The following is a 13,755-nucleotide window of genomic DNA, read 5'->3' as shown; positions in this document are numbered from 1 at the left end:
GAAATTCATTTCTCTCATCAAAGAAATATGAACAAGTTTATTGCCAAATATATTCAGCCGGTAGCTAATAAGGTCGCCAGTATAGGAATAGACATGCTTTACTTATGACCTTGAAAGGCACAGCCTTTTATTTCCTTTACAAGCCTTTTAATTTTGAATTGTGGAAGAAGATTTTGATACCACTCAGAAGGAATATGAGCTTTATGATCTTTTTGTAAAAGATGTTGGGTTCTCTTCATTGGTAGCTGAAAGTACATTGACAAGCCTTTTATGCTTGTGGGATTGGAAAGCAAAAAGATATATATCTTTTAACATATTGCCCTAGGAAGATCTTGCCAAGGGAAATTTATCCAAAGACTACATGCTGAAATGGAGGGATCTTTATGATATTCTTACCTGATGTTGTCCTCATCAGCCACAGAAATCCCTCTCAGAGCTCACTTTATTTCTTAGCCTTTTATAATCTGGCAAATTTGGGATCCTCGGGACAAATATTACAAGCAGCATAACATCCTGGGATAGAATGTGGGTGTGTGGGTGTGTCAGGAGCGCAGGGGAAAGAACGGTGAGAACAGAAAGAGAATCAGTGGGGAATGTCAAAACTTGCATTGCCAATTTCCCAATTTTGCCAAGAGTTCCTTGTGTCCAGGGATGGTACTTAGCTATTGCTATCACAGTAGAGGAAACAAGTATCTGTAAATAAGAAATTGAGTTTTAAAAATAGAAGGCAAGAACTGCTGGGATTTTGTGATTGGATGGTTAAATGCACCAGGAACATTTTTTTTTTCCCCAGGGCAATGCTGGTAAGCACTGAAAGAATGAACGTTTTATTAGTTTTTATTAGTCTGCTTGAGAAGAAACGTTGACTTCACTCTTATGTTTCTAAGACTTTGAACCTGATTAGTTGGGAAGCGTCTGTTACCCTCCAGGGGTTTCTTCTGCTCTGTAACATTCAATTGTTCTAACCAGAACTTTGCTTAATTATTAGTTGCCTTAGAGAGGGGGCCAACTAATACAAGATGTATTGGTGATACAATACAACAGCCAATTTTGTGTCAACATCTGTGCAACAAATCCAGTGATCTGAAATGGTTGGGAAATGCCAATTTTCTGAGAGTTATTCCTAACTCTGCTTTTCAGTTTAGGGGCATGTTGACATCTCTGAAATGATGAAGTTAGGAGTTCCGCTTCCGGGAGTCAAGGTGGTGGAGTGAAAAGGTAGTCACTCTTACTCTCCCCTATCAGCCTCTGAAAACCCAGAAAATATTGCCCCAGAAAAAAACCCTGGAACACCTGAAGTAGAAGAAAGACAGGGAGCAGCAGTGCAGCAGCCTAGCAAATGGGTCTCTCAGTGCCTCAGCAAAAATAAGGGAGGCCCCAGGCGGATAAGTACCCTGTGGCATTCATCTGAAAGGAGGTGAAGAAGACAACCTAAAGGCTTTGTAAAGCCCCGGCCTTGCTGGTTCCAACCCAACAACAGGTGAGCTGTCAAAGCCCTGCAGCCTCCAATTATGAAGAAATCCTGAAGCCCAGATGGCAGAACGGGCAAACACCAACACCTGGACCTCCGAGTGCCTCAGTGGGGGAGGAGAGGGGGGAGGACTGGTGGGAGGACCGGTGGAAACCAGCTCAGAAAACCACCAGGTGCCTCAGCACTCTACCACAAAGGAATCTCCCAGCACATTAGCAGAAAGGAGAGAGACAACACTGCGGGGGGGGGGGGGAGGCCCAGGCAGATAAACACCCTGCAGCAGCCATCTAAAAGGAGCTGAAGAAAGCTAAAGGAAAGGAAAAGCAGGCAACCTAGAATTGCCTGAAAGTTCCAGCCTTGCTGATTCCAGCCCAACACGAGGTAAGCTGCCAGAAACCTACAGCCTCCAATTGCCAACATAAGAGGCCCCAGCACACAAAGCCAGTGACCAAGACCTAGGCTCCCAACACAAGGAGCTTGGGTCAGTACCCTCTATTCCACAGCAGGAGAGCTCAATCTGTTTAAAGGCCAGGGAATAAAGAAACACCATGAGTAAAAAGAAATGTACCATAGATTCATATTATGAGAAGAGTGAAGATCAAGACAGAAATTCTGAAGAGTACAGCATTGTCAACAAACCCACATCTGCAATAACAAAAGGGAATATGAACTGGTCTGAAGCCCAAAAAGCCTTCTTAGAAGAGCTCAAGAAGGATTTTAATAGTCAAATTAGAGAGGTAGAAGAGTCCTTCAAAAATACAATTGGCCAATTGGGAAAAAAAAGTACACTGAAGAAAACAAGTCTCTAAAAAACACAATTGGCAAACTGGAAAAAAAAGTACACTGAAAAGAACAAATCCCTTAAAAATACAATTGGCCAGTTGAAGAAGGAAGTACAAAACTAACAGAAGAGTACACTGAAGAAAACAAGTCCCTAAAAAACACAATTGGCCAATTGAAGAAGGAAGTACAAAAACTAACAGAAGAAGGAAGTACAAAAACTAACAGAAGAAAGCTATCTGTTGAAAACTAGAATTGGACAAATGGAAACTAATGTCTCTATGAGAGAGCAAGAATCAGTCAAACAGAAACAAAAAAATGAAAAAATAGATGAAAACATAAAATACCTCATCAGTAAAACAACCGACCTGGAAAATCGACTCAGGAGAGACAATTTAAAAATTATTGGACTACCTGAAAATCATGATGAAAAAAAGAGCCTGGACAGTATCTTTCAGGAAATCATAAAGGAAAATTGCCTGGAAGTCCTAGAACCAGAAGGGAAAATAACCATAGAAAGAATCCACCGATCACACCTGAAAGATCCCAAATTGACAACGCCAAGGAATATAATAGCAAAATTCCAAATTACCAGATGAAAGAGAAGGTGCTGCAAGCAGCCAGAAAGAAATAATTTAAACATCATGGAACCAAAGTCAGGATTACACAGGACCTTGCAGCTTCTACATTAAAAGACCGCAGGGCATGGAGCATGATATTCCATAAGGCAAAGGAGCTTGAAATGAAGCCAAGGATCAATTACCCAGCAAAAATGAGCATCATTTTTCAAGGGAGAAGGTGGATATTCATGAAATAGGAGACTTCCAAACTTTCCTGATAAAAAGACCAGAGCTCAACAAAAATTTGATCTTCAAGTACAGGACTCAAGAAGGACTTAAAAAGTAAATGGGACAGAAGGATACAATATGTTGTTAATGGGGGGGCTGTTTAAACCCCTAAAGGGAATATGAGACTTGCAACCCTTGAGAACTGTATTGTTATTACACCTTGTTAAAGGAGTATACATAAAGAGGGTGGATATTAGTTGACTTTGATGTAATGATAAAAAAAAATCTAATCAAGTGGGTTAAATGGATCCAAATAAGTGGATCAATCTGATCTTAGAAAATGTACTGAGAAAGGAGGAGGCAGACAAGGAAATTACATTACAGGAAAACACAAAATCCTATTACAGCAGAGGGAAAGAAGGGAGGGGGAGCATTGTTTGAACCTTACTCTCATCAGATTGGCTCAAGAAGGGCATAAATAGCAGTTAGGTTAGAAACTAACTTGCCCTATAGGCAGTAGGAGAAAAGGGGAAAGAAAAGGAAGAGGAAAGAAAAGGAGGGGAAAAAGGGAGGAAGAAAGTAAGAGTAAAGGGGAAGAAAAGGGAAAGGGATATAAAAGGGAGGACTGAAGGAGGTGGTGGTCAAAAGCAAAACACTAGTGAAGGGGGAAAGGAAAAAGGAGAAAGAAAAGCATAAATGGGGGAAAAAAGGATGGAGAAAAAGACACAGATAGTAATCATAACTGTGAATGTGAATGGGATGAACTCTCCCATAAAACGGAAACAGATTGCAGAATGGATTAAAAACCATAATCCTACAATATGTTACAGGAAACACATTTGAAAAAGACACATACAGGGTAAGGTAAAAGGCTGGAGCAGAATATATTACATCAGCTGAAGTAAAAAGCAGGGTAGCAATCCTGATCTCAGACAAAGCAAAAGCAAAAATAGATCTAATCAAAAGAGATAAGGAAGGAAACTACATCCTGCTAAAAGCACCATAGACAATGAAGTAATATCATTACTAAACACCAAATGGTATAGCATCCAAATTCTTACAGGAGAAGTTCAGGGAGTTACAGGAAGAAATAGACAGCAAAACTATACTAGTGGGGGACCTGAACCTCCCCTCTTGGCACTAGACAAATCTAACCACAATAAACAAGAAAGAAGTTAAGGAGGTGAATAGAACATTAGAAAAGTTAGGTATGATAGACCTCTGGAGAAAACTGAATGGGGATAGAAAGGAATATACTTTTTTCTCGGCAGTACATGGCACATACACAAAAATTGACCATGTACTAGGGCATAAAAACCTCACAATCCAATGCAGAAAGGCAGAAATATTAAATGCATCCTTTTCAGATCATGATGCAATAAAAATTATATGTAATAAAGGGCCATGGAAAGATAGACTAAAAAATAATTGGAAACTAAATAATCTAATCCTAAAAAATGATTGGGTCAAACAACAAATCATAGAAACAATCAATAATTTCATTCAAGAGAATGACAATAATGAGACAACATACCAAAACCTATGGGATGCAGCAAAGCAGTTCTTAGGGGAAGTTTTATATCTCTAAATGCTTACATAAATAAAATAGAAAAAGAGGAGATTAATGAATTGGGCATACAACTAAAAAAACTAGAAAAAGAACAAATTAAAAATCCTCAACTAAACACCAAATTAGAAATATTGAAAACCAAAGGAAAAATAATAAAATTGAAATTAAGAAAACTATTGAACTAATAAATAAAACTAAGAGCTGGTTTTATGAAAAAACAATAAAATAGATAAGCCTTTGGTTAATTTAATTAAAAAAAAGAAAGAAGAAAACCAAATTACTAGTATCAAGAATGAAAAGGGAAGCTACCACCAAGGAAGAGGAAATTAAAACAATAATTAGGAATTATTTTGCCCAACTATATGCCAACAAATTTGACAATCTTAGTGAAATGGATACATATTTACAAAAATATAATTGCCCAGATTAACGAAGAGGAAGTAAAATACTTAAATAACCCCATCTCAGAAAAAGAAATTGAACAAGCCATTGATGAACTCCCTAGGAAAAAATCTCCAGGGCCAGATGGATTTACATGCAATTCTATCAAACATTTAAAGAACAATTAATTCCAATACTATATAGACTATTTGGGAAAATAGGTGAAGAAGGAGTCTTACCAAATTCTTTTTATGATACAAATATGGTGTTGATACCTAAACCAGGAAGAGTCAAAATAGAGAAAGAAAATTATAGACCAATTTCTCTCATGAATATAGATGCAAAAATTTTAAACAAAATCCTAGCAAGTAGACTGCAACAACTTCTCACAAGAATAATACACTATGACCAGGTAGGATTTATACCAGGAATGCAGGGTTGGTTCAATATTAGGAAAACTATCAGCATCATTGAGCATATCAACAACAAAACCAACAGAAACCACATGATCATCTCAATAGATGCAGAAAAAGCTTTTGATAAAATACAACACCCATTCCTATTAAAAACACTAGAAAGCATAGGTATAAATGGAGTCTTCCTTAAAATAATAAATAGCATATATCTAAAACCTTCAGCAAGCATTATATGTAATGGGGACAGGCTAGAAGCATTTCCAATAAGATCGGGGGTGAAACAAGGATGTCCATTATCACCACTGTTATTCAATATTGTACTGGAAACCTTAGCTTTAGCAATAAGAGAAGAAAAAGAAATTGAAGGCATTAGAATAGGCAAAGAAGAAACAAAGCTATCACTCTTTGCAGATGACATGATGATATAGAGAATCCTAGAGAATCAAGTAAAAAACTACCTGAAATAATAAACAACTTTAGCAAAGTTGCAGGCTATAAAACAAACCCACATAAATCATCAGCATTTCTATATATTACCAACAAAGCCCAACAGCAAGAGATAGAAAGAGAAATCCCATTTAAACTTACTGTAGACATTATAAAATATTTAGGAGTCTACCTCCTGAAACAAACCCAGGAACTCTATGAACACAATTACAAAACACTTTTCACACAAATAAAATCAGATCTAAATAATTGGAAAAACATCAGTTGCTCATGGGTAGGCCTAATATAATAAAAATGACAATCCTACCTAAGCTAATTTACTTATTCAGTGCCATACCAATCAAACTACCAAAAATTATTTTATAGAGTTAGAAAAAATAATAAGATTCATTTGGAAAAACAAAAGGTCCAGAATATCAAAGGAACTAATGAAAAGAAATGCAGGGGAAGGTGGCCTAGCAATTCCAGATCTTAAATTGTATTATAAAGCAGCAATCATCAAAACTGCTTGGTACTGGCTAAGAAATAGGGAGGTGGATCAGTGGAATAGGTTAAATATGCAAGACACAGTAGTCAATGACTATAGTAATCTATTATTTGATAAACCCAAAGACCCCAGCTTCTGGGATAAGAACCCACTCTTTGAAAAAAACTGCTGGGAAAACTGGAAAAGAGTATGGCAGAAACTAGGCATAGACCCAAATCTCACACCATATACCAAAATAAAGTCAAAATGGGTTCATGACTTAGATATAAAGGCTGATACCATAAGTAAACTGGGAGAACAAAGAATAGTTTACCTATTCGATCTATGGAGAACAGAAGAATTCATGACCAAACAGGAGATAGAGAACATTATGAAAAGCAAAATGGATCATTTTGATTACATTAAATTGAAAAGTTTTTGCACAAACAAAGCCAATGCAACTAAGATTAGAAGGAAGGTAGAAAATTGGGAAAGAATTTTTACAACCAGTCTCTCTGATAAAGGCCTCATTTCTAAAATATATAGAGAATTAAGACAAATTTATAAGAACACAAGCCATTCCCCAATTGATAAATGGTCAAAGGATATGAACAGACAGTTCTCAGATGAAGAAATTAAAGCCATCTATAGTCATATGAAAAAATGCTCTAAATCATTATTGATTAGAGAAATGCAAATCAAAACAACTCTGAGGTACCACATCACACCTATCAGATTGGCCAACATGACAAAACAGGAAAATGATAAATGTTGGAGAAGATGTGGGAAAATTGGAACACTAATACATTGTTGGTGGAGTTGTGAAATGATCCAACCATTTTGGAGAACAATTTGGAACTATGCCCAAAGGGCTACAAAAATGTGCATACCCTTTGATCCAGCAATAGCACTTCTAGGGCTATATCCCAAAGAGATCAAACAAATGGGAAAAGGACCCACATGTACAAAAATATTCATAGCAGCTCTTTTTGTGGTGGCAAAGAATGGAAATTGAAGGATGCACCATCAATTGGGGAATGGCTGAGCAAGTTGTGGTATATGAATGTAATGGAATACTATTGTGCTATAAGAAATGATGAACAGGCTGACTTCAGAAAAACCTGGAAAGACTTATGTGGTCTGATGCTGAGTGAAGTGAGCAGAACCAAGAGGATTTTGTACACAATAACAGCCACGTTATGCGATGACTAATATTGTTAAACTGAACCCTTCTCAGCATTACGAGGATCTAAGACATCTCCAGAGGCCTCGAGATGGAAAATGCTGTCCACATCCAAAGAAAGAACTATGGAAGTCGAATCACTATCACTTATTTTTACCTTCTGTTGAGTTTTGTTTCCTCTTTCTGATGGTTCCTCCTATTGGTTTTAATTTTTACTTACAACTTTACTAATGTGAAAATATGTGTAGTGAGAATGTAAATATAAAGCCTATATCAGATTGTGTGCCATCTTGGGGAGGTTGGGGGGGAGGAAGGGGGAGAAAAATTTTCAACTCAAAAGCATATGGAAGTGATTGTTGATAAATCAAAATAAATTAATAAATTTTTTAAAAAAAGAAATAATGAAGTTATTTGAAGAAGTGAATTTAGGTTCTCAACTGGCCTATACATTATTACTATATTAGCTATATATGCCTGCAAAATAGGAGTACAGCATCATGGGAGGAAAGGGGGTTGACCTTGAAGTACAGAACTTGTAATCATGGCACCTACTGAGTTCAAATGGTGTCTCTGCTCAAGCTAAGTAGGACAGGTGGCCTTGGGGAAGTCACTGAAACTCTCTAGCCTCAGTTCACTTAGTAAAATGAAGAAATTGGACTAAATGACCTCTGAGGTCCTTCCTTCTTGTCTCTAGGTTTATTGTCTTTAATCCTATTGCATTTCCGAGTCTTTTTTTTTTAATCCCCAGAGACAGACCAAAATACTGTGCCTCAGGTAATAGTGTTATAGATTTAGAACTGAGAGGAGTGTCAAAGGTCATCTAGTCTAATATCCTCATTTTATAGGTGAGGAAACTAAAGCTCAGTGGGATTGTGACTTACCTAAGGTCATGTTGGGTAGTAAGTGCTAGGATTTGAACTCAAACTGATTTTAAATTGAAGGTTTTTTTCACTGCATTATGAGTAGCCAATATTCTTATTTTTACTTGAAATCAAACTCCATATGTGATAGTAAGAGGGTTGTATTTATTGCATCATAAACCTAATAATAGCACTTTCATTTATTGATTGATATGTCTGCTTTGATTTATCATCTGAAGGCTGATCAGAGTATTTGATTCTGAATTCCCTTCTCTACTAATCCTGACCCTCCGCTATTGCAGTGGTGAATCTTTCATTTAGCTCTACCTTGGTTTGCAATTTTAACCCCCAAATGTTTTTCCAACAGATTTGATTTAGTGACATTCCAACTGTAGAAGGTTAAATCCTAATCCCTAGAATACACTTGTAAGCTTAGCTCAGAAAGGTATTAAATATAAATTGCATCATCAGAGCAGAGAGATTGCAATATTGGTGACATGGAGGAAAAAAAGTTCACAGGCAAAAAATAAGACCTATAAGCATCTTATTGCTTGTTACCACTGTCATTAGGCTTAGGTTGAGTATCATATGTGTTAGACATTTTTTAAAACAACAGTATATTTAAACCAGAAGTTTAGATTTATTTTCTCGACCCTGGTTTGTAGATTTCTGTTGCTTGAGCTTTTGTCTTAATCAAGCCTGGCAGTCCATCTTTAGGGCAAGCTTCCAGGTTACCTTTGGTCTGGCACTGAGTCTAGCCATCTGCTCTTGGTTTGGATTTCAAACACAGAGGGAGAGTACAAAGTCTAGCTAACCTGGAGGCAACAGCTGGTGGTGTCACTGGGAAAAAAAATGATTGTGTTTGACATTGTCCTTTGGAAGCAGTCCGGGAGGTGAGCCAAATGCAATTTCTGTTTTATCTAGTGATTTCTACAGATGCCTGCGAGTAAGTTGAGTGTTTTAATTTCTGGTCTCACCCAAGAACTTTCAGCTTCATGAATGAAGAGCTTTTCTTTAATGGTTCTTATCAACAGAGTGCTCTTGGGGAAGGTCATTGGATAGATTAGCATCAATCAAAGTTGATATCTCATAGTCTGAAATGCCTTGTTATTTAAGGATATATTGCAGGTATCCTATTAGTTGCAGCATATTCATCATCTAACCTGAAACTAATAAACTCAATGACAGTGTTTGTCCTGATGTTAGTGGGCACCAGGGAACTAAGGAAATAGATTTTATTTTATTTCAAACCAATAAAGTTGTGTTTGAGCATATGGAATTTTATTTTCATTTCAAACTACCTGCATTAAGTATCCTCTACTCATGGTTTTATAATTGATCGTCATTTTTTTTTTAAGAATTCCACCCTCCCTCCAAGTATAACTATTGATATTTATCTAAATATGGTTTCTTAACTGGATCTAACTGGAATGCAGCAGTTGGGTTGGACTGGAGGAAGGAATGAAATTATCCTCATTGAGTTCTTAAAGCCTCTTCCTTAGAAAATAGTGAAAATCCAAGTGATCCAGATTAGATCCATGTCTTTACAATCAAGGTTACAGTAATTTGCTTTTTATATACTTTCAGCTCTTAATTATTCACGTTCATGGAAGTGAGAGGGCTGGGAACAATGGCACAGAAAAATACGAAGCAAAGAATCATTCTGTAGCAGTGTTGGGGTGAGGTGGTGGTCATGCTGGTTCAACCACTTTGGTTTGCCCTCACTTTAACTACAATTCCATTCCAAACCTTAATAGGTTTCTTGGTATACACATTTCTCTTCTATTCTGTAAAATAGTATCAAAGGATCAGTAATTCTCTTTATCTTTTTGTTCACTTCTAGCAAGAATCATGGCAGCTAGATGGCTCAGTGGATAGAGTGCCAGGCCTGGGAAGACCTGAGTTCAAATTTGCCTCAGACACTAGCTGTATGGCCTTGGACAAGTCACTTAACCTCTGTTTGTCTTAATCCATTGGGGAAGGAAATGGCAAAGCATTCCAGTAATTTTGCCCAAAAAATGTCTTGCACAGTGTTGGTGTGTTATAGTCCATGGGGTCACAAAGAGTCAGACACAACTGAGTGATGGCAACGACAGAGACACAATGCTCCTGGCAAACACATCCTGGTGTTAGGTATGTTTCTTCTGGTGGTGTTTTCTCAGCTGTATTCTCCCAACTTCTAACACAGCTAGTATACCCAGACTAGCAAAGACCTGTGGTTATTGCTGTTTATAAAAATAGAGTAAGTGAATAAAGCAAAGAAAGGTAAATAGTCCTTCCCAGCAAAAGTAAAGTTTTCAGTCTTTGATGAGAGAGTCCAAGAGGAGAAAGGAGCTTACTGATGTAGAGTCTAGTTCAGGGATTTCAGCAACACAGCCTCTGTCTCCTCTATACCCACCTCATGCCTGATTGGCTCAAGCAGTCTTCCTCTCTGAGTTTTGGCCCCATTCTTTGCGGCAGTTGCTTCTGGCAGTACTTCTGTTTTCCCAATTTCCCATGGCTTTCCTTCAGTCTTTCCTTTTGTCAGTTTCATGCCTCTTCTAGAGTTGGGATCCTCTTTGAGTTTGTCTTCTGAACTTAGTGAATTGTCTTTTAAAGGTCACCCTGAGGCATATTTCTATCATTCCTCACTTTATTTCTGCTTCATTTTTTATATTTATTCAAGGGACTAATGGCCACTTCATATAAAGGGATTCCATGATATAGCCTGCATCCTTTACATTTAGTTTAACACCTCATTGTCAATCTCTTTTCTGTCCTGGGCTTTCAGTGATCATTTTGTATAACTCCTCAGTCATTAATTTTGACTTTGGAATGTATATGAGTGTATATGTATGTATGTATGTGAACATAGGTTTCATGGGCCAGACCATTATACCAGAGTATTTATTTATCTTTTGTTCAGTTGACTTTAGTTATTTTTTTCTGAATACCAGTAAGCTGACCAGCAGGGAAACCAGGCCAAAATTTTAAATTCTCTGTGATTAAATCTATTGAATATAATTAAGAGAAAAGAGCATGTGCCACTCTTAATAGACAGAGCCCACACTACCTATCAAGAGACCTGGAGTCAGGGCCTGTCTCTCCTGCTGCTACTGCAAGTGATGTTTGCCTGGGTTTCCATATTTATAAGAATGGAATTCTTTCTGACCCTATAGCATTTATGTAAGTGCTGATATCATATGTACTTTGAGGTCTTGGGCAAAAAGATGTTTTATAAATTCAAGATTTTGCTTGCCTGATTATTTACAATGGATACCATAAGACGTGTAGCTAGATGGTGAAGAGGATAGAGTGCTAGGCCTGGAGTCAGGAAGACTCATCTTCCTGAGTTCAAATATGACCTCAGACACTTACTAGCTGTGTGACCTTAAGCAAGTCATTTAACCCTGTTTGCCTCAGTTCCTCATCTGTAAAAAATTAGCTAGAGAAGGAAACAGCAAACTGCTCCAATATCTTTGCCAAGAAGACCCCAAATGAGGTGATGAAGAGTCAGACAATATTGGTTTAGCTGGGTGTAGCTTCTCTGCCTCCCTATTGCTGTGGTGCTTTCTTGTCAAAAGCATGGGTGCTGCTAAAGGGAAGAGCTGACTTCTTAGTGACTAGCTCCTGAATTTAGGCCACTGGGAAGCTATGTCAGTGGTTCAAGTTTTATCCTGCTGGACCAAATAAGTTGTAAGGATGGGTTCAATACTTTTGAGAGCAAAAGTAACCCAGCTAAGATGTTGCTCCTTGGCACCTCTTGGTAGCAAGGTCCTCCTACAACTGGGACCTTGAAGGTGTAAAAGCCTGATCACTGGAAGAAAAAAAAAAACTAAAACAGAAAAATAGCACCCTTCCCTTTCCTTCCCTTACAGCAAAAATAATGTAACAGTCACTGATGGAGTGACAGAATATGGAGGAAAATGCACACCAGAAATTTCAGGTTTTGCCTCTCTCTTTCAGAAGAATTGAGCCTCAGATCTTAAAAATATCTGGTCCGTATTGATGATAACAAATCTTTATAGTTTACAGTGGGTCTCCTAATATAAAGTGATGGGCAAGAAAGATTAGGGTCATGGCATAGATAATGACACTTTAGGAGCAGTCACCAATTCTCATCATAGGTCAAGGTCATCTGTACTAAGGTAGCTAAGAAATCAGTACCCCTTGCATGAAGCCTGTCTTGGTGCCAGGGTCAGTACTGAGAATTGCCTTGTATGACAATCTATTCAGTGTTCCTCAGTTTCCAGTCAGAGCATCTCCTTCACTTGGAGTCTCATGGAGGGGGATACTAAATCTTTGCCCTCATAGAGGCCTCTAGTAAGGGATTGAGCCCCTTCTTCTGCAGCAGCTAAGTAGAGAGTTTCATCTCCTTTCTGTCACCAGAAAGCATACTACTTCCCAACAATGCCACCTCTTGGGCTTTTAAGCCCTTCCTGGGAAAGAGTTGTCTAGTTACCATTGGTTACTTCACTGTCAGCAGATGGAAGGCTGCATTGGTTCTAGATTACGGTAAGCAAAAGGATATGCTGGACCTGTCATGCCAGTGTGTCCTCCTATAGAGCCTTCTACTGCCTAGTGTTGCTAGGGCCTGAGTCTTGGTCAGCTGTGCTCAGAACCAGAATGCTGCCCTGCTTCAAGACCTGAGTACTGTTCTATGCAGGGGCTCTAGCAATGTGCCTGAGTGCCAGTTCAGGCACTGTTGTAGATGCTGCCACTTTGGGAACCTGAGTGTTACTCTCTTCTTAATCTTCATGCCTAAGCTTGGTGCATATGTTTCTGTTGGCAGATAATATTGTTCTGATTGAACCTAAGCTTAAGACTTTGCAGTTTTTGTTACTAAATTTCCACTTGTAAGATAGATTCTACCCATCATTCCAGCCTATTGAGATATTTTTGGATTCTAATTCTGTCATCTGCCATGTTAGATATCTCTCTCAGTTTTTGTGTACTCTGCAAATTTAAGTTTATTACCTATGCCTTTACCCAAATTATTGATAAATATTTTTCAAAATCATAGATCCCTGGGACACTTTACTACTAACCTCTTCCAAGTTAATATCTAACCATTCATGATTACTCTTTGGGTCTGGCCATTCACTTGGTCCTAAATCTCCCTGGCTGTCCTATTGCTGAGCCCATATTTCTCCATCTTGTCTCAAAGCATGTCAAGATTTACTTTGCCAAATTCTTTGTGGGAATGTCAATAAACTATGGAACATTTCTGTGATTTACTGGTCTAGTAACCTCTACAAAAAGGAAAATTACTCTGTTGTGACCTGTTTGTGATGAAGCTATCCTAGTTCTCTGTGATAGCATTGTTTCTTAGATATTCACTACATTTCCTCTGATAATACATTCTAGAATTTTTCAGGATTTGAAATCAAGCTCACTTGCTTATAGTGTATAGA

Source organism: Phascolarctos cinereus, unplaced genomic scaffold (assembly GCF_003287225.1).
Source record: "Phascolarctos cinereus isolate Bilbo 61053 unplaced genomic scaffold, phaCin_HiC Scaffold_4;HRSCAF=312, whole genome shotgun sequence".
Classification (NCBI taxonomy): Eukaryota; Metazoa; Chordata; class Mammalia; order Diprotodontia; family Phascolarctidae; genus Phascolarctos; species Phascolarctos cinereus.
The sequence above is the reverse complement of the archived record's forward strand: the minus strand, read 5'-3'. Positions refer to the sequence as shown.